We start from the raw sequence: 25,609 nt of genomic DNA, 5'->3' as shown, positions 1-25,609 counted from the left end.
GTTGTTATAGTAACGTTACATCCTGGTACCCAACACACAGAGACCTGTTATAGTAACGTTACATCCTGGTACCCAACACACAGAGACCTGTTATAGTAACGTTACATCCTGGTACCCAGAGAGACCTGTTGTTATAGTAACGTTACATCCTGGTACCCAACACACAGAGAGACCTGTTGTTATAGTAACGTTACATCCTGGTACCCAACACACAGAGAGACCTGTTGTTATAGTAACGTTACATCCTGGTACCGAACACACAGAGAGACCTGTTGTTATAGTAACGTTACATCCTGGTACCCAACACACAGAGAGACCTGTTGTTATAGTAACGTTACATCCTGGTACCCAACACACAGAGAGACCTGTTGTTATAGTAACGTTACATCCTGGTACCCAACACACAGAGAGACCTGTTATAGTAACGTTACATCCTGGTACCCAACACACAGAGAGACCTGTTATAGTAACGTTACATCCTGGTACCCAACACACAGAGAGACCTGTTGTTATAGTAACGTTACATCCTGGTACCCAACACACAGAGACCTGTTATAGTAACGTTACATCCTGGTACCCAACACACAGAGAGACCTGTTGTTAGTGTGAGTAATGTTACATCCTGGTACCCAACACACAGAGAGACCTGTTGTTATAGTAACGTTACATCCTGGTACCCAACACACAGAGAGACCTGTTGTTATAGTAAGGTTAAATCCTGGTACCCAGAGAGACCTGTTGTTATAGTAACGTTACATCCTGGTACCCAACACACAGAGAGACCTGTTGTTATAGTAACGTTACATCCTGGTACCCAACACACAGAGAGACCTGTTGTTATAGTAACGTTACATCCTGGTACTCAACACACAGAGAGACCTGTTGTTATAGTAACGTTACATCCTGGTACCCAACACACAGAGAGACCTGTTGTTATAGTAACGTTACATCCTGGTACCCAACACACAGAGAGACCTGTTGTTATAGTAACGTTACATCCTGGTACCCAACACACAGAGAGACCTGTTGTTATAGTAACGTTACATCCTGGTACCCAACACACAGAGAGAGAGACATCATTAACCTCACTTTTTGGAGTGTTTTCTTTGTAATTAAATATTTTCACAGACCTATACTTGACAAACACTTGTAAAATTTACATTTAATCTTAAATCTATCTTTTGACTTCCGTCCATATCTTTTTCTGAAATAAGATGACATGGTGGTGGCTTTGCCTCTCTATAAGTCAAAATGAGTTTCTGAGCTGCAGCGTTGAGCTTTCAGCCCTGCGCTTCTCAGGCGACTAGGTCAGAGTTGTTTTTTATAAAGAGGCAAATGCTGCACTATATGAGTTTGAATTGTCCAGTTTTAGTAGTTTGGAAATGGTAGAGGAGCTTGAGTTGGTGTAAGTCCAGGTTAATAATTTGAGGTCCACTCTTTCTGAGGCGTAAAATAACTTCATTAATTTTGTGTCATAATTCTGCGGAAAAGGTTTTATGAACCGAACAAGGACTTGTTCTAAAAACCAGCACTAGACACAAATGGTCAGTAAAGACACGGGGAAGCTGAGCAGTTGGAGTGCCTTTGAGCAAAGCAGGAGCAGCACAGAACTTGCAGTTTCCACTGCGAATGTATCGCTCAGTAAAAATGTGAAATAGAATGTACTGAGTCAGTGTTTCCTGCAAAAAGATTAAACCAGTTAGAGCCTCAACAGAGCCGCGGAGAATGCAGAAAGAAGTCACAGGAAGCCATTAATCAGCCTGAATGGTTCCTGCTTCTCTACTGGAAATAACCTTGTCTTGCAAGTGACTGTTATCTGCTTCAGGTTTTTTTCCACTGGAGGTTAAGTGAACGGCTTGCCATCTGCGGCTCTCCATCATGAAACAATAATAAAAGCTCAAAAAGGCTCCGTGCTCCAAGATCACCCAAAGTCAGCCGTGTAGTTTTAGCTTAATGGGCCGGCGAGTGTGAGAATAATTACTTGAAGCCCGGGAGGTTCTGCATGAGGAAAGCTAGATAAATGTGAGGCTGTTTCAGGTTGTACTTACCCCAAGCGACGCGCCGCAGGCCTGGCCTAAATTCCAAATGTTTGTAATGGGGTAATAATTCATGGGAGAAATAGTTTTGCTCTCTTGCCGAGTTTATTTTACCCGCTAACGCATGGCAGAGAAATGGGCGATTTAAAAGCGGAAGCACTGTAATGAGAGGTATTAGTTCCCTTCAGCCGGCGTCGTTGGGCTGTTTTCATGGATTATTAGCCCAAAATGAAATGGAGGAAGAGTAAACACTTGTTCTATAATCTTATATAAAGACTATAGATATGATTCTGCCGGGACCAAACGCATAGTCGGAGCTCGTATCATTAAGCTTGGCGGCCGGGCTTGTTCTCTGCTTTATCTCTTCTAGTTCTTTGGTCTTCTGATAAGTTCCCGCTCTTTCCTCTCATACAACGGAAATCACAAACCAAGCAACGCCGCCTTTGTTTTACTCCTCAAACACACCGCAGCATCTCTGAGAGGAGCAATCCCGCTGCTGCAGAGTTATCCGAATGAGCTTGTCTCGCATTGCTGACAGACGAGTGCAACCAAGCCGCTACCTCAGGGCCTGAATCCTGCTGCTACAAAGAGCCCATTGAGTTGAAATATTCCGGCGTGTGTGTGTGTGTGTGTGTGTGTGTGTGAAGCCCTCCCTGCAATATATCGGTAGTCGCGTGGAAGTTGGATGTGTTTTAATTGCACATGTTCACTCACTCTATGATAGGGAAATGAACGACTAATTACATGTGAAGTATGTGAAATGTGGAAACGGCTGCGTGAACCCCCGCTGACCACAGATATCATCATTCTGCTGTAAAGTATGTCATAACTGCCTGGATTTAATTAATGGATTAATCACACTGGATTAAGAACTCAAATTTGTTCATTAACAGAAAAAAAAATCATTAAGTATTTGCATCAAAATGTGCTCAATTTCAGAAGTAAAAGTACTCAAGAGTAGACACAGTTTCATTGGTGCATGTCCAACTTTAATGCTGTGAAAGGAAAGGAAAGAGGGGAAAATGAGGTCAGCAGGTTGAAACACAAGCTGTGTCCAAATCCATCAGCCAAATCCTTCGGAGGCTGCATTTGAAGACCAAACGTATCCGTGGCTGAGACGAGGATGTCCCATTTCAAACACTCCTTCGGATGCAGACCAGAAATCTATCCTTCTCTTCCTGATTCAGACGATCTTATTGATGGAACCTTCACGGCCCAACTTATCCCAAGATTCATGGTGCGCTGGTGACAATTGGATTTTTATCATCAACATGTGCCTACGTGCAGATCAGCAAGACACAAGAAAGGAGAGACTTGAAGGAAGGACACCTGGGAGGAAGGCAAGAAGGAAAAAGTGTTTTTGTTTTTAGAGCCGCAGCCAGGATTTAAAGAAAACCTGAGGTGATTAGTTGAAGTCCCACAGAGTTCAACAGCAGTTGAATATAAGAAATACAGGAAATCGACATAAAGTACTCACCATGTTGTACATTTTAACCTTAGAATGTAAACGTGCCAACAGCTGCCAAAAACCCCAAATCCCCCACAGCATTACAGGTGCATGACCTCAGTTTCCTCAATGGAACCTACTGTAACTGCACTGTAAATATAATACTTGTAAATGTGAACACAAAACAAAGTACTTTCCTAGAATAAATACGTACTTTTGGCATGAGAGGCATGACTAATTATCTTGTAAGTGATGGACAGAACTGGCTGCTTCTCCCCGTCTCGCCACACGCATCATCATTCCGTTGGCGAGTGCATCGTAACTCTTTTGCTCCTCGTTCTTGGTATTAATGAGCAGGTGTGTTTCTGTGAGGAAAATCATCAGTGAGTTAATCATGTCTGCAGTGGAGCAACGCCCACCTCTTGATTGGCTGTTGCTGAAGGACACAAACACCATGAAGCCCACAATCTTTATTAACACAGTTTATTCTGGTGAGCAGCATCCCGTTTACTTCCCGTGTGATGGTGATATTCCCGGCTTCCTGCACACAAAAAAAGAACGTTAATTTCAAATTAAAATGGCCACCTCGTGGTTCCAGGCATATAAACATGTACTTTTGTATGAACCAGCCAGACACTCCTTGATAGGCATTTTGATCATTTACAGTTGTAATGTAATGTATTAATATTTGTACTAGTACAACTTGTACACAATGTGACATAAGTTTGTTTTTTGCGTACGAGTTGTAGGGTTGTTGGTGGGTTAGTCCCGACTGTGGTCCTGACTAAGCTTGCATTAACTTAGTAAAAATCATCAACAGCGGCAGCCATCTTCCAGACTAAAATACCTCCACTAGCCAACGATTGGAATGGTGTGACCTGCTGTCCTAAACATGATTGGTTGATGCCTCTTATTCATGGTATGAAAGCTCAGAAACTCAAGTTAAAGTTCTCATGACAAAATCTAAAATATATGCAAAAATAATCCCACTGTACATACCCCAGGCCTTTTGAGAATCTCCTGACCTTCACTTAAGTTCTAAATCGTTATCTTTAACAAAACAATCTAGTTTGCAGATTGGCCCTGTGATAGACTGGTTACCTGTCCAGGTGAAACCTGCCTTCGCCCAATGACAGCTGGGATCGTACAGCGGTAGACAATGGATGGATGGATGGATGGATGGATGGATGGATGGATGATGGATAGTTTGCAGATTGACATTAAATAAACTGAGCACATTCATGCTCCCCAGAGCATACACCTTTACGTGTTGACATGAGCTTTGGACTTGGACTACACTCAGACCAGATGTAACATATTTGGTCAAGATATTCAAACCAAAACCATAGCCGATTTCCCCTCAAAACTGTTTGGATATTCATGTTCCCCAGGTGATTGAAATAAACACGTGACCCCTGACCTCCTTGAGCATCATCAACTTCAGACCAACATGTCAACTTTCCACTTTAAACATTTAGTTTCCTGACAGATTACAGTGATGTTTGGTGTTCATTCATGCTCCTCAGAAGGAAACATTTTGATTTAATAACTGTGTCCCGTTACCAGTAAGCTGTGAAAGGAGCGAAATTTGGTTGATTTTTTTCGTTTGACTCTTGGCTGAACTTTGCATTCCTGAGGGTGCGCTAGTGAGGTTCTGTGCTGTTGTTGTTATTGGTCTGTGTGGAGTCCTGACAAGGCAGATTTCAGGCCTGATTTCAATTTCACTGGTTGATTTAATTGAACGTGCCAGGTGGTGTGGATGCTGCATAGAAAACTATTCCCGTTGGAGACATTCCCCCCGGATCTGCCACCACATATTGTTTGAGCGCCCTCAGCAGACAGCAATTACTCACTTGTAAGAGCCCTTTTTTTACTCATTCTCTTGGTTGGGGATCAGCATTTATTACATATTTATTTTTGACTTTTGATTTTGAAAGCAAATCATATGCTGTATTTTTATATTCTTTTACACATTGACATATGATTTGCTCAGCAGGGAAGAACCAGAGTTGAACCCAGCAGCACAGGTGAGGAAGAAAAAGAAAAGCCTCTAAAACGACCAGTCATCTCGTTTTGTATAATCCTTCCTTTCTCATGCAGCTGCTCTCCTAAATACCCAGAATACACTTCTCTGAAGCAGCAGACTCTAATGAACCGGCCGGGTTCTCTTGTACGGCACAGCGCAGGACATCAGTAGCATCAGCACTGTGAGGTGTCAGCCGCTTTCTGTCCTGTTTGGGACCGAAACTACTTTGTCCTGGTTTTGCGCTCCATTTGTCCACCCACCCCCTTGCTGTTTGATGTGAAGCGCTTAACAAACGAGCCCAGTAGTTGCTGAGCTGTTCCTGTGGTGGTGGCGGTGCCTCTCCAGGGTCACACGAGGAGGAGGATGGCTTGGGCGCCACGTTCTTGCTGACCTATACACTCCCTGCCTCTAATGGGTCATATTTTAGCTCCTGTGGCGGTGACAAATGGCCACGCTCTAAAAGCCCTGTCCAAGGTGCTGAAACTCGGTTGATCTACGACTGAGCCCCTCTGATAAATGCCTCCCATCAGTTTGCGCGTGACGCCGATTCATCACCTCGCTGAGGTTTGTGTTGGAAATCCATATTGGATTTTTAATGAAAGAGAATATAATGCAATTCAAAGTCAATGGGTTTGCCAATGTCCTCGCTCTTTACATACACACACACACACACACACACACACACACACACACACACCACACACATAAACAAACAGTTTGAGATTGCATTGCATTTCCCTAACAGTGTTAGAGCGCGTGCCTTGAAGGGCAGCCGCTGTAATTGTGTTTGTCTATAGCAGACCTCACACTGCCGCCGCCGTACGGCGCGGACAGGGACACAACATTCATGAGCCTCATCCATACAAATTAGTCTGTTTGCATTTCAAAGAGTTTGTTGACATATTTTAAAAGACATGCTGTTGTTGTAGGGAGCATCCAAATGTAACCAGAAAAGATTGTAGTCGTCAGACACCACACAGGTTTAATGAAAAATGTATTTGTTCATAAAATTGTTTACATTATAGTCGGTTTTAATTGTACACTAAACTAACAATATATTTTTTTTCCATCTGCCCATTATAAACTATCTTCGCTTGGCACTGTTTAATGTAACACAGCAAAGAAAATGCTCTTTTTTGCAGACATCAAAGCCGTCTCAACAACGTATTTAAGACAGACTGTGCTGTGCTTTACTCTGGTTGCGCTGCGTGAACGACCAGTAGCCATGGAGATTATAGTCAAGATATCTTCCTGATTAAGCTCGTTATAATGACACATGTTTGAAATACAAAATAGTCTCTGCTTTTAGCCGCTTCTGTAAATGTTTCTGCAATGCCACCCGGTGCAAAATGTCCCATCAAAAGTCTTTAAAACAGGGCACGTAAATTACACTGTCCAGTCTCCATCACTCTTCATCTTCGCAAATACCAAAGTGCTTTTACCGACAAGGACATTTCTCACATGTAGTCATCCGGTAAGTCTATTACAGTGGCCTTCACCTTGATCCCAGACACACCAAATTCCAGGAAAGAAGAAGATGAGGAGGAATGAGTGCTGGGAATCAGCAGCGTCTCAGCCGGGTCTGCTATCAGTTTCCTGTAAAACACTTGGCTGTACAGAGACGTATAGATGACGGAGCAGGCCATGGCAACCACAATAAAAAACACGGCGCAGGAAGCCATCACCAGACCATCCCAGTTCTTAGTTTCCCTCCTCAGAGTTTCTGCATCCTTTGTGGTCACATTGACACAGTCCCTACTGTTTCCAGGCTGAGCCGACGTGACCTCAACGCAAACCTGATAGCAGGTGGAAGGCTTCAGCTGTTTGATGTGGTACTCTCTGACATCAGCAGGAAGCCTAGCTGTGTATGGCATCAAGAGGCTGCTGCCCTTTGCAAAAATCGACCAATTTATTTGCGATATCAAGCTCCCTGTGCTCTCCCAAGAGACCCTGACAGAATGAGACTGAACAGATGTGACGTATACGTGTAGAGGTCGATTCAAATGCTGGTCAGTGTATCCGTCCACAGCAACCGTCACAGACTTGAGGTCTGCACCGACAATATTGTGGGCGATGCAGGTGTATGAGCCCGCTTCCTGCTCTGTGGCATCATAGAGGTCAAAGGTTCCCTCGTGGTGCATGTAGTACTTGTCAGAAACGCTCCCAGGTAGGATTCTGTCACCCGATGGCGTCACCCAGAAGATCTCAGGTTCCGGTTCTCCAAACGCCCGGCAGTGCAGCGAGACAGACCGCCCTTGACTGACATCGACCCGATCTGGGAGGCTGGAAGGTGAGATCAGGGGAAGACAGATCTCGGTCATCTCCCTGAAATGCACCTGTCGGACATGCTGGCCTTGGTACTCCGGAGGCTCCACGCAGAACAGAGAGTCAGGCTCCATGAACCTGACCGCAGTCCTGTTCATGTTGACCCAGCGGATGACGCAGTCGCAGCGGATGGGATTGCTGTGCAGGCTGACCTCCCGCAGGTTGGGCAGGGACTCCACGGTGCTGCGGTGGAGCGCGCTCAGAGCGTTGCTGTTCAGCATCAGAGTCTCCAACCTGGGGAGTTTGTGGAAGGCCCTGGGGTGGATGTAGGACAGTCTGGGGTTGTTGGTGGCTTCAATTTTTGTGAGTTCTGGCAGGTTGTTCAGGGCAAAACCGTCGATGGATACAAGCTCGGGCATGCTGTTTATGCCGAGCTCCTTAAGATGCATCATGTCCATGAAGTCACCTCTCTGGATCCTCTCAATGGGGTTCTTATTCAAATCCAGAAACTTTAAGTTCTGGACTCTGGTCAATGGCGCTCGGGGAACACGATTGAGCAAGTTGTCAAAAAATGAGATGCTCTCCAAATTCTCAAGGCCAACAAAAGCATTGTCTGGCATTTCAGTCAAATTCATTTTGGCAAGCACTAGGCTTCGGAGGTTCGCCAGGGGTTTAAAGTTCATGTTTGTCAGCTCAATAATGGGGTTTTCTCCCAGCATCAATATCTCCAGGTTGAGGAGATGCTGGAACCACTGGCTGTTGATGCTTGTCAGTCGATTGGAATTGAGATGCAACCTCAGCAGCCTGCTCAGGCCCTTGAAAGCTCCAGGGTCAATGGAGGAAATCAGGTTGTGGTTGATGTAGAACTCCTGGAGGTTGGACAAGGAAACGAGGCAGCTGTCAGCCAGCTCCTGAATCCAGTTCTCCTCCATGTGGAGTGACAGCAGCCGGGGGAGAGACCCCAGACAAACATCGCTCACAGAGGAAATGTTATTCTGAGACATGTCGATTTCAGTGATGTTGGCCAAGTAATCCAAACTTTTCTCAACATAAACGATGTTGTTTGTCTGCAGCAGCAGTACCTGTGTTTCCGAGGGGAGTCTCTCCGGTAGCGCCGAGAGGCCTAAGTCATTACAGTCCACAGTGGCAGCCTCGCTGTACATGGAGCTGGGTGAGAACCAGGGTCGTATCTCACATCGACACAAAGCAGGGCAATGAGCGGCCCCCTCTGAGGCCAGAACAAAAGCAGCCAGAGACAGCTCAGCCAGCAAACAAGCCACAACCGCTTTCTCCTTCATCTTGGCCCCGTATTCCCTTCAGCGAGTAATTGGCCCTTATGGAGTCAGCTGTTAGCACTGTTAACTTCACAAATAAAAGCTAATTTGTTACTGCAGCAAGACAAGAGTGGATTTCTGCTGACGCCTAGTCCCCTGAAGCTTCTGCCCCGTTGTATTCCAGCTCTTGGCAAAGAGGAGGCAACCTTTCAGTTCAGTCGATGCCAGGTTGTCATGCAGGCTGTGATATGTCAAGGTCAGTGTATCCTTCAGGGAGCGGCGTTGCGCAGCAGAGCGGCGGTTGAGAAATGCTGTGTCTCCGGCTGGGGACGAATCACTCTGCCTTCCATCATTATTATCCTCCGTCGCTGTCACCGGTGTCAGTTTCCATCTGGGGAGACAGGAGAGAAAAAAGGCCAATATAACACCACGTCGATGAGCTATGAAGGCATATTGACATTTTCTAAAATTGAGACTTATTAAGCCTTTTCAGCCTCATTTGATTTCATTGCCTTCCTCGCACCATCGCAATCGTAAGTTACGATTAACTTGACCCTATCTATATTATTTGACAGGTTTGAAACCAAAAAGCAGTACTTGTGAGTCTCTTTGTGTGGCTGAAGGGCGCAAGAATGGGTAATTTTCATGGCTGTTCCAGTGAAAGCAGTATGATGAGCATGTCCTAGAAAAGATGGAGCTCTGAGATGATGTTGATTCAAGAGGCACAACATTGCAAGTTCCCATTTTTCCCCCGGTGTTTTAATTAACAGAGCTTCACCACCACCCCCCCCCCCCCCCCCTCAATTTCTCTTCTGCTGTGAGCAATGCACCTGTGCACACTTTAAAATCACCCACACAAAGCCGACAGTTTGCCAGAGCACACACACACACACACACATCTTTTTTTGCATAATTCAGGCGCTGAATCAATGTTGTTGGTACAGGTGACAGGTCTACAGCGGGTTTTGCTATGTTGACTGCACATATTGATGTTTTGATTAATTCTCGACCTTGAGTGCAGAAGCCACGACTGAGCGTACGACAGTAGATGAAGCTGTCAGTAAAATGCGGAGCGGCCGGCCGCTGATGAGGACGAGCTATGACACTTCACGCATATATTAGCTATTTTATGGGCCGACTGTGTGTACAGGTTTGCAAAACTGAAGGAGATCCTCTCTCACTTCATTCCCCTCTATCTCAAAGTAAAGTGATTTTACTTGGGGTGCATTGTACTGTATTATATATTTACCTTTTGGAATTTTGTCAACAATTCCCCTCATTTGGCACTTTAACTACAGTTACTGAGTTCATGGTGAACATGTCACCCGGTGTAAAAGTGAGGCTCATTGATGTATTAATAATGGAGCCCTATGGTGCAGAGGACGTCAACACTTTTGAGGAGCTGGTGCTTCACATAACAGTGGAAGAACTGGTGGAGTCCTTATTCATGTATTTACTCATTTATTTAAGCGTTAACTTATATATTTGTATGTATTTACTCATTTATATAAAGTAGTAAAAACCCATTGGAAAAAATACAATGCTTTGCAAGTTAAGTCAAAGTAAACCCATGTTAAATAGATTTTGGTCATTGATTCATAGACCCTGAAAGTAAACCACCGGTTTAGTTTTGCTGGCAAGGACATCGTATGATCATTCAAGTTATTACTATCGTCTACAAGGAGCAAAGAAAAAAAGAGCCAGATGTTTTTACAGTGTGGCAAAAACCTGTCATCAGCCAGGACCGCGATCATTCCCGAAACCAAACAAGTGTTTGTCCCTGACCCCCAGCTAACCCTTACCAGAGGGTCATTCATGGAGAACAGCTTTGAAAGGCTCTGACAGACATTTTGATGATAGAGGTAGCAGATCACAATGCATATACTTTCATTTAGTTTGGGAGACTTGTTAGCAGGTACTCACATAAGTGTATTTTAACCTCTTACTTTAATGTAGCATTGAAGGCAACACTTGTTGACTTTTCCTCACGTTGACAATAATTCCACTACCTCTGTCGCTGTAGTGGTGCTTCCATAAACCTATGTTATGCTCATTTTGGAGTATCACGTTAGAAAAGCTGTATGGAAACAGCAAAATTCAAGAACACTTCTACAATTCCAACAAAAACATTTCAATGCTTTCTTGAGGTGGTTTTTGTCTTTGTCAACAAAGAGTTGATGCACTAAATGGGAAATAGAAACACCTTTACTGCATAAAATCTCATGTAGTGAACAATGAAGTGACTGATCAGCTGTTTCCAGATATATATTCATATTGTCTATGTCTCTGGACAGCATGAAACATGGCCAGTACTAGCTGACATGAAAGGACTTTGAAAGGAATGAAAGGAATTGAAACAATAGAGTTAGTTATTGTGCCCGAGGCGACTCGTTTTCTTCGCAACTTCTACATCTTCTACTTTGTTTACTGGCAGATTACAGCCATGCATAAAGCATAGAGGCTAAGTCCCGCCCCTCCATGTGAACCACCATGTGACATTGTTTATTTTTGTCCATTTAAAAGATCATTTTAAAAATCAAGGGAGTCACATTGGCATAACTCATGAAGTTTAAAACTTTCAAATACAAATTAGAAGTGACGTCTCTCTGAAGCTACAATGTCTGCGTGTTGGGTACCAGGATGTAACGTTACTATAACAACAGGTCTCTCTGTGTGTTGGGTACCAGGATGTAACGTTACTATAACAACAGGTCTCTCTGTGTGTTGGGTACCAGGATGTAACGTTACTATAACAACAGGTCTCTCTGTGTGTTGGGTACCAAGATGTAATGTTACTATAACAACAGGTCTCTCTGTGTGTTGGGTACCAGGATGTAACGTTACTATAACAACAGGTCTCTCTGTGTGTTGGGTACCAGGATGTAACGTTACTATAACAACAGGTCTCTCTGTGTGTTGGGTACCAGGATGTAACGTTACTATAACAGCAGGTCTCTCTGTGTGTTGGGTACCAGGATGTAACGTTACTATAACAACAGGTCTCTCTGTGTGTTGGGTACCAGGATGTAACGTTACTATAACAGCAGGTCTCTCTGTGTGTTGGGTACCAGGATGTAACGTTACTATAACAACAGGTCTCTCTGTGTGTTGGGTACCAGGATGTAACGTTACTATAACAACAGGTCTCTCTGTGTGTTGGGTACCAGGATGTAACGTTACTATAACAGCAGGTCTCTCTGTGTGTTGGGTACCAGGATGTAACATTACTATAACAACAGGTCTCTCTGTGTGTTGGTACCAGGATGTAACGTTACTATAACAACAGGTCTCTCTGTGTGTTGGGTACCAGGATGTAATGTTACTATAACACCAGGTCTCTCTGTGTGTTGGGTACCAGGATGTAACGTTACTCACTCTAACAACAGGTCTCTCTGTGTGTTGGGTACCAGGATGTAACGTTACTATAACAACAGGTCTCTCTGTGTGTTGGGTACCAGGATGTAACGTTACTATAACAACAGGTCTCTCTGTGTGTTGGGTACCAGGATGTAACGTTACTATAACAACAGGTCTCTCTGGGTACCAGGATGTAACGTTACTATAACAACAGGTCTCTCTGTGTGTTGGGTACCAAGATGTAATGTTACTATAACAACAGGTCTCTCTGTGTGTTGGGTACCAGGATGTAACGTTACTATAACAACAGGTCTCTCTGTGTGTTGGGTACCAGGATGTAACGTTACTATAACAACAGGTCTCTCTGTGTGTTGGGTACCAGGATGTAACGTTACTATAACAGCAGGTCTCTCTGTGTGTTGGGTACCAGGATGTAACGTTACTATAACAACAGGTCTCTCTGTGTGTTGGGTACCAGGATGTAACGTTACTATAACAACAGGTCTCTCTGTGTGTTGGGTACCAGGATGTAACGTTACTATAACAGCAGGTCTCTCTGTGTGTTGGGTACCAGGATGTAACGTTACTATAACAACAGGTCTCTCTGTGTGTTGGGTACCAGGATGTAACGTTACTATAACAACAGGTCTCTCTGTGTGTTGGATACCAGGATGTAACGTTACTATAACAACAGGTCTCTCTGTGTGTTGGGTACCAGGATGTAACCCTACATTTGTGATGGAACGTAGCTAAGTTAGCTAGCTAGCAGGTAAGCCAAGCTAACGGCAGTGTTAGTGTAGTACGTTGTGTGAGATGTGGTTCACTGAGCGGTTTCACTCATAACGAAATGATACAACTAACTTAGACATTCTGGACTTTTCTGGAAGAAATACTGAAAATCGTTATTTCCCTCTTGCCATTGACTGCCTTACATATTTTTCTTCCCATGGGGGCAGGAAGGAGCTAGACATTTTATCTCTACAGCGCCATCTTCTGGTGAAAATCGGCTTATTTTTCCAGTTAATGGAAACGCACCTGTTTCTTTTTCCAACATTTCAAGATTTCTCAAAACGTTCTTGGAGACGTGTCTCTCTCTGTCTTTCTCTCTCTCCGTCTCCCCCTCCCTCCCTCTCTCTCTCCATTCTGCAGCCATCTGTGTGAAGCACCACAAGCCGTTACATCCAAGCTGCTATGTGACAAGAACGTTGGAACAAACTAATCTGCCGTTACAGCACAGGACTCTTCGTTCAGTCGATATATAATTAGGAGACATTGGATCGTTTGTTTCCTCTTCCCTTCACATTCGCATGTCCTCGTCCTCACATGACTCGCTCCCATTCGCCGTCGCTCCTCGGCCCCTCTTTTGTTTTTGTTTTTGCTCTTATGCAACTCATTAAAAGCCTCGCAGGCATCTGCGTCCATCACCGGCTTCCAGAGAGGAGGAAGCCGCTGTACATCTAACGTTCTGGTGTTATGTAATTGCTTCTCCGCAGAGATGAAACAACACATTAATGTACAGTATTTAGGCAGCAACAAAAACAACTTCTATGCTAATGAAGCAAGCATGGTTTGAATGTTAAATGGAGTGTTTAATGGAGGATGTTTTCTCTTTTGGTTGGGAAGCGTGCTCTCAGGAGACGCTGCTCTGCACTAATTTAATTTCTCCTGTTGTTATTTCCACGATGCTCGCGCACTCACTTCCCTCTTATGACTAAACACAAAGAGTCTGCAGCGACGTTCCTCATCTGCCCTTCTCACACACACACACACACACACACAGAGGCGCTGTTTGTGAACAGGCAAGGCAGGCAACTGCTTGGGGCCCCGAGTTGCCAGGGGGCCCCCGAGACTCGGCCCGAGGGCTGTTTTATGAATGTTTAAAAAATCAATTTGATGCCCGCCCCCCCCCCGCCGCCGCCGCTAAACACCACAATGGAAGACAGAATTAAAAAAGATACTTTTTTTTTCAACCGACCTCCTCATAAAAGGGTTAGGGTTAGGTATAGGGCTATTTAGTTAGTTATTATATTGTTTTTATTGTTCTTGACATTTATATATGCACATTTTGAATATAAAAAACGTTGGTTTCATACATCTTTCGTTGGCGTCAGATTATTTAGAAGATTATTATTGTTATTGTTTAGTCAGAAGGGCCCCACTGAAAATTTTGCTTGGGGCCCCAACAGACTCTAGAATCGCCTCTGCACACACACACCTGCACACACACACTTACGCAAAACCGTGAAACGGTTGACTTTCATGCTGCTATAAATATACAGTTATGGGTATATGGTGGTGAATCTTGGCCCAGCTCTCCAGGTTTGAATTGTTGAAAGTTTCTTTCTGTTTTTTTTACTGTAGAGCCAGCTGTATGTAAATGAGATCCAGATTTGAATATAGATTTTAGGATAACAGCCTCTCCTTGCAGGCCACAATGACAAGTGTAAGATAATTGGCAGCAGTGATTCAGATGCAGGAGGAGCAACGTGTCGTAGAGGCGGCAGTTAAAAGACATCACGAGTTTCAATCCTGTTTGTTTTAACTTCTATTAGCGTGGACTTCAAGTAGAGATGTTCTGATACCATTTTTTTTTTTTCCCGATACCAATTTCCCATACCTGAATTTGTGCATTGGCTGATGTGAGTACTGATCCGATTCTTTTGTTGTGTCGCTTACACCTTCAAACTAATTGATTTCTATCGGTAGTTTAGTTTAATTTCCTGCCAGCCAGCTACACTACATAATGAACGTTAGGTCATGGTTGGATTACAAATAACCACGTACAGTAAGGTTCAGGCAAGAAAACGCTTCCGTTTCAGAAAACCATCACAAACTTGTCACTTAAGAACAACACATTGGGACAAGTGGTGTCCAACACTGGTCTGGTGGTTGGACCCATCCACCTCCCCACCCCCTCACCATCAGTAGTCTTCCTCACTATAGAATATATACTACGTCCTCTCTGCATTTATCTCCTGGCCTAAAGAAGACCGGTCAGCCTGATCCGGCCGTGGGATTATCTTTTTGGCCTCTCACTCTGAGAGGAACGCTCCAGCACAGAGAGAAAGCATCTCCTATTGTGATAATGTGATATTTATGCATTATACGACCCGCATGCAGACCAGAGAGCAGCTCGGTTGAACCCAGCAGGTCTGCCAGCCTGAGCACTTTTCTAAGTGCTGAGTAGTGGATGGATTAAAGCAGCCCAAATGTAAAATATTTATACTTCTTATACGGCAGAGAGAGAGAGAGAGGGCCTGAGCTCTAAGGGCGCTGCCGTCTTAATGTGGCAGACATCTCATAAAGTGGTCCCATTCCACCATGTTTTATTCAACGCTCACAGCTACATGCCGCCCGCCGCTGTCACGGCAGCTCAAACCATCAGACTCATGTTCTTGCTTTTATTTTAACTGACGGGTCACAAATGAAGAACACTGTCCAACCTCTGGAGATGATTCAACTCTTTATGTCACAATAAATCTTTTCCGGAAACAGTTCCGGAAAGGACACATTGTTAAAGGTCCCTGCTGGGGGACTCATTGTATTTCAACTTCAGGGGCCGGGGACCGCCCCTGAAAGTACATGAACTTGTTTTCATCGTCTTTTTTTAGTCGTGACGACAATACGCTGCAGCTAGCTCTGGACATTGTCATGTGGATGCTTTTATTCTGTGTGTCCGGGAAACAATCCTAATTAACTAAATGGACAATTTGTGTCCATGAACACAAAGCCGTTTTTCGTGAGTATTTCACGACCTGCCGTGAGACTGGGCTGCTCAGTCATAAAACAAGTACTCTCGTATCGAGTCAGAACCATTTTAGGGAAAGAGGAGGGCATTTCTCTCTGTTTGATAACATTAAAAGTAAAGTTAGTCTTGCTGTCGGCTTTAAAAAATCTAAAGAATAATCGAGAGGTAGATTGTACGAGCGAGCTGAGAGGACGGCGGTGTTGTCAATGAGAGAGACAGATATATATATATATTGTATGTCTGGTTTACGGTTACATTCTAAAGCACAAAACACATAACCATCAAGCAGTCAACAGATGATTTACTGTGAAGACGAGCGCTCTCACTGTCATTTTCCTCCTCTGCATTTCATTCATTACATCCAGCGTGCATCAGTAAATACTATGCAGCAGGAAATGAGCATTGAGATAAACCCAAGCAGACCTACTGAAGTGAGATCAGTTTAGATTTAGAAGACTGTACTTAAAGCAGCCCCAGGACTAAGGTGACCTGGAACTTCTTAGTGAAAACTCAGCCATTAATTCATTAATTCAAACGGGTTTAGAAGTGTGAACCAATCAGTTACAGAAGCTAATGTGCTAGACTAGTTCTATCACTTCCTGGCAATGAGCTAATCTGGGACACAGCACCCCTTTAAAAAAACAGAAAAATAAAAATGACACTCAACATTGGAGATGTAACGTGTTAATCAGTGAGCTGTAGATGAAGGTTGGCAGGTTAGTTACCTTTGGACAAGCTAAGCTAAGCTAACCAGCTGCTGGCTGTAGCTGTGTATTTAATTAACAACAACATGAAGATGGTGTCAATGTTCTCTCCCCAGTTAAACTATTTTATCAGGCAGATTAAATCCTTAGACTGTATATAAAAAGTGGACATAGTCATCGTGATGTCACCCATTGGATTTGAAGCCTCAGATCCGGCATTTTTGGCCATCGCCATCTTGGAATTCTTTGAATGTTTGCAACCATTGAACAGAAGTGACCATATTTGGACTGTGGAGGAGCGACGGGTGGATCTTATCAACACAAGCAGCACGTCACCATTACTGGATCTGACTCCTGGTGTGAAGTTCAATTCAAAGTCATCTTTGTAGCTAGCTGTATTGGTAGCGTGGTAGGAATAGAAGGGCTGCAGTAGTGGGCTGTCAATCTCAAGGTAGCCCCGCCCTAAAGCATACCCTGCTTTATCGTCTATTTGAGTCTAAATGGACCATATTATACTAAATGAAAAACACACTCCTTTTAACATTTAAGACTTGAAAATTGCAGTTGAGATCATAAACTCATGTTTACAATGTTTACTGAGGTAATACATCAAATGAGAAGAAGGGTCATTTTTCTCATAGACTTCCATGCAATCAGACTTCTCAACCGAAGCTTTGAATACAGACATTCGGTAAAGACCCGAAAACAATCAGCAACAAGCGTGCTTTGAATCCAATAAATACCTGAGGGACTTTAATGCTGAACGTGCTTCAAACTGGGAAGTTGGGAAGTATTGGATCGTTCCTTCCGTAAAGATTTCTTCTTAATAACTTTGCTCCCTGCAGACAGACTCTAATTACCATCAGATAATCTTTAATGATTATTAGCTGCTGTAGTTTTCCCTCTATTGTAGTTAAACCTCAGTTTGACCCCAGACAGCAGGCCGCTGACCTTCAACCCCTCCACCTATTTAAGTACCAGCAACACACTGTCTCTGACCCCTTCTGTGGGAAAGAAGAAACTGCATTTGTTCCTTTTGAGGAAGAATTTTAAAAAATAATCTTAATAAATCTGTGCTTTTAGCTCTAAAGGACATTCAGCAGATCTCAACTTCAATCCAATTTATTTCTAAAGCGCTCTCAAAGCTGCTACCGACCAGATTTCCATCCGTTTTATCACAGAGAAGAACATTTGCACCAAGTTTAGCACCCAAATGAGTTCCTGCCATCAGTGTGAGATTGTCCCCACAGGGGCCGAAAACCACCTGCTTTTACCTGACAAACACCTCATGTCATAAACAAGGCTGGAAGTAGCATGAGCACTAAGCCTCTGACTATGACATATTGAAATTGTGTTAATCTTGGTAGAGCAGCAGTTGATAAGAAAAATACATATTTTACATAGGGCCATTTTTTCTGAGATTTATTTGCACATTTGAAACTGAAAATACGTTCCTTCAGAACATGAATCTTTATGTGACTATCAGTTTTCTGAGCTTTCGCATCTTTGATAACAGCATAAATCAATCATGTGGTGCAGAACAAGTTGAGTTGCCCTTTTATTCATTAAAAACATCAACGCAGAGGCTCCGTAGTCCAAACCAAGAGGGCAAACTGGAGTACTTCTTTCAATCTCAGGCAGACCAGACCCACTCATTCCATTCATACCTCACGTAAAAGCCCATGATATATAACAAGGTGAGCATTTTTTATGTTTTTGTGTGAAAGGCCTTGAATTTAATGCAATATCCCAAAAATGTTGAGGATCCGGCTCAGGGTTGATGTTCTGAAACTGAACGTTATTTCTACACTTGTTCAGTCATATATTTATTTAATTTAACATTAGTCAACTTTTTTCCTCCATACATTACATTTTATCTGGGAAATTAACTCCACATGATTCAAACTCTCGCCTTCTGGGGCTGCCAACATTTGTAGCTGCCAATCTGGCAGAACAAGTAGATCCCAACGCTGCTTTGCAGAAAGAGGAAGTGCTTAGTGAAAAAAAATGTTCCAAACTAAAGAGAGAATAAAGTCATGAGTGGAGGAGGTGATTTCCTCCACCTGCTCCTGTGGAGAGCTCCAGTAAAGCGCTCAGTGTGAGACCCAATTAAGAGGCGAGTGACGTGGATGCTCTGAAAGCAGCTGCTTCTCACAACCACGTCCTTCTGCATGAAAGCATGGTGAACATGGACCAGTGGAGATGCTGTTTGATTTGAGTGCGTTCACTCTTTAGATGTGTAGAAACAGGTGAACGCCTGTTATATTGATGAAGAGGAGAAACGATCTGCTGCTCGTTTGAAAAACCTCTTGAGACATTTAAAGACCTGATGGAAGAACAAACGTTTATACTTCATCTCGTAGTTAAGAATTCATCCAGCAAGGTTTGAGTTTGAAATTACAATGTAATTTACAATAAAAGGGAGCATCGCAAAAATGAAGTGTCCGTCCTAGAAATGACATTAATATACAACGAATGTGCAACAGCTAATATGTTGTGTAATGTTTCTACATACATGTTTCATCAATATTATGAGGAAATTGTTCAAATTGAAAGTACAATTTAAAAGTTAATTTGTTTTGAGAGACTCAACCTTGAGTTCAACATGGTGTTGCTTCCAGGTCTCCTTTATATTATTATTTCCAATCCGTCTATTGATGGGAATCTTGACCAGCCGCTCCAGTTTGCAGAGAACAGAACAGTGTGTTCCCTCCTTCTGTCTCCTCTTTAATTGATTCCACTGGATGTTATTGGCACGAAACTGAAAGGACGATATCACCAAAACACGGAGATAACATCAGCGTTTCTGCACTACATCCCTCCATCTCCCCCTCCCTCTCTCCTCCCTCCCTCCCCATTGATTTACCATTAAACCTCCCCCTCCTCCCGCCACACACGCTCCTTGTTAGCATCGCCAGCATCAGGATTTGCACTTAGCCTCCCCTCCCACGAGTCACACTTCTCCCTTTAATCAGCAGCCCGTCTACTGTTAATTACCCTCAAACATACACACTTGTACAGTACACACACACACACACACACACACACACACACACACACACACACACACACAGTGTAGCAGCGTGACCTCTGTTTGCTGCGTTGTGAAGGTCCTTGTGTAGCGCTGCAGTCACCTGTGTGTTCAGTGTGGAGGAGGCTGCAGCAGATGGGTTTTTATATCCACTCTGACAGCTCGCCGGATACAAAGCTGATGCTGCTGCGTTTCATTTTCAGGTGGCGTTCAATTGTCGCTCTATTCAGGCTGCTGGCTATCAGGACCAGAGGGTCCTTAAAAATAAACCGGTGGCATCCATACCGGGACATCTCATGATTTGACTTGAAAGGATGAGGCTGGTGTTATTTATATTTTTCCTTTTGTCATGAAAAGAGCGAAACCAACAATGGACCTCATGCAGGGACATTTTCACAGTCTGAACTCTCTGTGCTGAGTGAGCCAGGTCACACTCATCAAACGCTGCTGATATCAGAGTAAACATGATTCATGGCACCGGTGTGGAAACGACGTGCATTTGTGAGAATGTTTAATTGGCATAATTAATGCCCCGATAACACCATATCAGCGTCCTGCCCCGTATATCAGTCCTGCTCTACTAAAAATGACGTATTTTGTCATGCTGAAAGCAGGACTTCAGTATGGAACATATGGAACATATGGAACATATGGAACCCTGTCTCCTAAATGACGTTCCCATACAACTAAGCTGCTCTCAGTTTTCAATTTCCAGACCTGTTTGAAAGAGTTTGAAACGTGGTTAACGAACAAAACCAAACCAAAACCAAACCAAACTACAGTTAGGTTTTGTAGAAAACGTCATGGTTTGACTTCCAGGTTTGAATCCGACTGGTGGCCATTTCTGCACGTCGTCATCCTCTCAGTCTGAAGCTGTCCTATCTGACTAAAGGCAAAAAGACCTCAAAATAACTTTTAAAAAAAATAGAGAAAATTCTGTCAGCTTGGGTTTTGACTGTCCTAAACCAGTCATTCCCAACGACGGATTTTATTTTATACATGAACAGAATGTCTGTCCGTAGTCGTTCGTTTAACGTTTCTGTCTGCAGTTCACCTTTGAGCCACATGGAGGAGCCTGAAGGTTGGTATTGCTCTGATAATTGAGACAAATGAGATGTTAACTCTGCCTGAGTGCATGTCTCATTGCTTTTAAAGCATTTCAGTAACGCATACAGAACACTGAAGAGTTATTTCATTATGGTTTATAATTAAGGTCTGCTGTGAGTTGGGTCTCACTGGTTTGTTATTTTGGAGTCAAATCCAGTTTATTCCTTCCTGAAGCAGAAGGGAAGCCGCCGTCATCTTGTTGATTATTGATTGAAGATTGAGGAGATCATGTCTGTCGGAAGCAACGTCACACATTATGGTGTCACTCGTTGCTTGGGGCATGTCCTCCGAAATATCTCCAGCAGATAGAAAAAGACTGGCGCTGAATTCAACTTCCAGGATTTCAAATTAAAAGTGCCAGAATATTCGAGAAGAGCTTTTAAAACTGTTGCGAGTGGATTAATACGTTGGTCATATTGATGTCTGCACACCAAAAGCACTTGGTGTTATTCGGCTCCAATGCTCACGTGATGCAGCCTGTGTGTGTGTGTGTGTGTGTGTGTGTGTGTGTGTGTGTGTGTGTGTGTGTGTGTGTGTGTGTGTGTGTGTGTGTGTGTGTGTGTGTGTGTGTGTGTGTGTGTGTGTGTGTGTGTCGTTCAGGAGGTCTAAATCCATTTGTGATTGCTTCCACAATGAGATGGCATCAAGCATATACATCATCATTTATGGGACAAACGAGCTTCCATCAACATTTATTACAGACTGTGTTTGTTTTCCAAGAAATTCTCCCTCAAGCATCCATCAAATATAACGGAGGAGATATTCATGAATCATGAATCTCAAACGTGCAACCTCCTGCAAATCTTCCTGTTTACAGTCAAGTTCAGAAGGTCAGGCCAAGTTCACGCCCGTGATGTAAAAGTCAAAGCTTTAGGACACAAACGTGACTTTAATATCAGAGATGCAATGATGAATTGATTACTGGCAACGATTAAGTGAATCACCAACTATTTTGATAATTGATTGAGTTAATTTTTAAGAAAGAAAAGGTCTAAATTGTCTGATTCCAGTATCTTAAATGTGAATATATTCTAGTTTCTTGACAGTAGACTGAATATATTTTTGGACAAAATTGTCCATCTTTATCACAATTTTAAAACATTTTTAAATCAAACAACTAATCAATGACTTGAGAAAATAATGAAAAACAGATGAATCGCCAATGAAAAATCATCATTAGTTGCACATCTGATCTGCTGTTGATTGCATTTTTAGAATGTGGGCATATTTGTTTGGCTTCAATTAGACACTCAAAAATACAATTATATGTAAATACATGAAAAAGACCAACAGTTTAATTATTTTACCACCAAGAGAGAAGATAAACGCTTCTACTACAATATGCTGAGATAAACTACACAACGTACATTTATTTAACATACAAAGTGTTTAAATGAAATATTAGAGAGGTGAATGAGTGCAATATGGAGATATATTTAAATAAATGCAACATTTTAAAAGGTTTAAAAAATGATCTGTGGTCTGAAATATTCAGATAAGTAAAGTAAGGTACTAATACTCCATCACATGACAAATGTATGCATGCAAAAGTTAAATTGACTTAACTGCTGTAGATATCACAAGTGAAATGATTCCCTATGAAGAATTGATGCATGGATATTGTGTTTTAACGTTTAACTACAGAAGCTGTCTGTTAGTTGAGTCTATAGAAGTATAACATACCATTGGAATACTCCAGAAAACTGCATGACTGTAATGCAAATGCAAACGTGGGAAAGTGCAGCGCTCAGGAATAAACAGTCAGAAATAGTCCTTCTAACAAACACAAGACTTTCACACAGGCGAGCAGTCCTCCTGTCCCAAAGTGTTGTTGAGTTATTAAAAGTTACGTTAGTGTTGTTTGTTCCATTCTGTCCTCATGTTACCTTCTTTACTTATACTATACTTTATTATTAAGTCAAATGTTTTATTAAGTTAAAGTAAACCAAAGTCAGAGCGTCCGGTGGAACTGACGATCAGTGTACAGTTACACGAGGGATTTAAATCAAATCCTCCACATCTGATTGGACCGTTAGAAAGTGGGCGGGCTTAGAAAGTAGCGGCATATGGAGCTACGGTGGTCTGTGGTGGTGGTATCACTGAGAGTTTTTGTTTGATGGATGGATGTTATTATATATTATCGGTTGAAACACAAGATGGTACCAACCAGTTACATGTCATTTCTTGTTCTACAGGAAGACAACCTTTGATATAACAAACATAAAGAAATTGATTTGTGACATATATGTTTTGCGTATGTTGTTATATAGCCTTGATTAGCCTTCCCATGAGATCAGGCTGGTGTCCTCTGGTTGGACGAAGGACTTCTCTATGCTTCTGCTTCCTGATGCTTCTCTGCTCAACATTCTGTGTGATGTTGAAGTCAGATCTCTGTGCATGGGGGAAGAGCAAGACTTCATCCCAGCAGGAGGAGAACAAAAGACATGACTGGACACCAGATGTAGTTTTAGAGACTCCAGCTGGGCAGCAAGTTGAACCTGGCTGTGGCCGTCTTTACTGTGTTAGTGTCTGTCTATAGGGGGGCATGGAAACGGCCTACTGGCTTTCTTTAATTAGCACAAGTCACGTCGGGAGTAATCCTCCTGCTGCTGTCAATTTAATACATAATGTCTGTCGTTGGTTTTGCTTGTGCAGCCTAATCGTAGAAAAGCCCTCGGAGAAATCATGTGATGAAAATTGAGGATGAACATTGACGTATGAGTGTGGGAGCCGTGTGGAGGTCTTCAGATTGTGATGCTGCCGCATGTTGACGTTAAAAGGAGGAAGAACAAGAAGAAAAAAAGCAGAAACAGCATTGAGAGGCTTTGGACCACAGTGGGAATTTGAAAATGCGCACTGAAAGATGGCTTTAGTGCTCTGCTGTTATTTCAGGCTCTTTAATAGAAACAGGAGGGAGGGGAGAGATGGAGGTTCTGGTAAATTAGGCAGCCAGTGGTGTCTTTCCTCCTGGTAGAGCAGACCGCCCTGCAGCGCATCCTGTGACCAGCGCATCTAAACTCCTGCTGCACCCGTCCTGACTCATGTCGCCTCATCACGCAGCAGCATACGCCGCCTGTCCTTCCTCGCCGGCTCCAACCAAACCCCCACACTCTCACCTCGTTAGCGCTCCGGAAGCATCCGGGCGGCTCCTTTTCCTGAGGGACATGTAGCCGCTAATGTGATTCCCAATGAGATCCATGATTCCTGCCTGTCACTTTGACTTTGCTGATAAAGACCCCCCCACCCCCCGCTCCATCCGGTCCTGTTGCTGCCTCTGTCTGACTTCAGGGGATGAACCTGTGGAGTGACACTGACACCGACGACGCAATCTCCTCTCAGCTGAACTGACAGAAGACAAAACAACCCTCGAGGTTACGGACCAGCGTCTGTGAGGAGCTGCAACCTGCGACAAAACCCCTGCAGACCCTGTTTTCTTATTCCCCTCAGCTGTCAGAACCGCAAGCTGAGCCGCCACAGCGCTCAAGGACTACCGCAGTCCTCCCAACACACACACACACACACACACACACACACACACACACACACACACACACACACACACACACACACACACACACACTCACCAGTAGAAGTGGGCTCCATCACGTCCCATGCAGCAGCAGATATTCAGGTATTCCTGGCATGGCTGCAGCAGCTCAGAGTGTGTGTTTAGTTTAAGGCAAGCAGCGCTGCATGTTCACATCCAGCAGCAGCTATTCTCCTCTTTTCCTCGAGTATCTCCAAGAACCGGCGTCTCCTCTCCTTTCCTCTCCACGGCGACAGAGAGATGTAGAGAGAGACTCTCTGGTAGAGACTGAGAGGGAGAGAGAGAGAGAGAGAGAGAGAGAGAGAGGGAGGGGGAGAGACACTCGGAGTGAATGATAGGTTGTGTTTGTCGTTCCTCCATCCTTCATCCATCACTCTATTACACACACACACACACGCACACACAGTCAGTGTTAATACACACTAGTACACACATTGATACATTTCAGTTCCCCGGAGACCGGCCTATGAGTTTTCAGCTCTGCGGCTGTGGGTGAATTCAATTGGCTTAGCAAACTGTCAGTCATCATCCCCTGTATCCCCACGGCAACGGGGATGAGAGTGGTGGAGGTGGTGGAGGAAGAGGAGGGAGACAGAGTAGGAAGAGGAAGATGAAGGTGAGGAATAATCAGAGTAGCAGCAGGTGGAAGAGGAGAAGGAGTGGTCCGTCTCTCCGGCTCACTGACCAAACTCAGGACAGAGGAGGAGGAGGAGGAGGAGGAGGAGGAGACTAATTAGTCAGAGATGATGAAGGTCTTCATGAGTCCAAATCAGTGGAGAAATCGACCCGAACCTGACCGACATGAACACATTTAGTTTTAGAAATGGACCCAAATAAGATAATTCAACCTGATTTCTAAATGCTGACCTGAAATCCCATCATTCAGGACCAAGTCCCTCCAGACTGGCAGATCCTGGAGGTGGAGCAGGGGTTTATAACACTATTCATACTACACACACACACACACACACACACACACACACACACACTTATATATATGATTAATCTCCTTGTTTCGAGCTTTTAGATGCTGTTTTGTTTTGCTATTCTTTTTAATGTGTTCCTGG

General features: G+C 43.5%; 1 protein-coding gene and 1 pseudogene across 2 annotated transcripts in view; one reads left to right on the top strand and one right to left on the bottom strand.

Moving 5' to 3' along the window:
* immp2l (inner mitochondrial membrane peptidase subunit 2) overlaps window positions 1–25,609 on the top strand; it is a 187,319-nt gene that overhangs the window by 129,587 nt on the left and 32,123 nt on the right. The window lies entirely within an intron of this gene.
* On the bottom strand, window positions 6,287–24,652 carry LOC311019153 (leucine-rich repeat neuronal protein 3 pseudogene; annotated as a pseudogene). The gene is made up of 2 exons (XR_014599294.1): window positions 24,580–24,652; window positions 6,287–9,439 (listed from the first exon to the last, which is right to left on the bottom strand). The product of XR_014599294.1 is annotated as a leucine-rich repeat neuronal protein 3 pseudogene (transcript).

Source organism: Eutrigla gurnardus (assembly GCF_963514095.1).
Source record: "Eutrigla gurnardus genome assembly, chromosome: 9".
Lineage (NCBI taxonomy): Eukaryota > Metazoa > Chordata > Actinopteri > Perciformes > Triglidae > Eutrigla > Eutrigla gurnardus.
The sequence above is the reverse complement of the archived record's forward strand: the minus strand, read 5'-3'. Positions and strand labels throughout refer to the sequence as shown.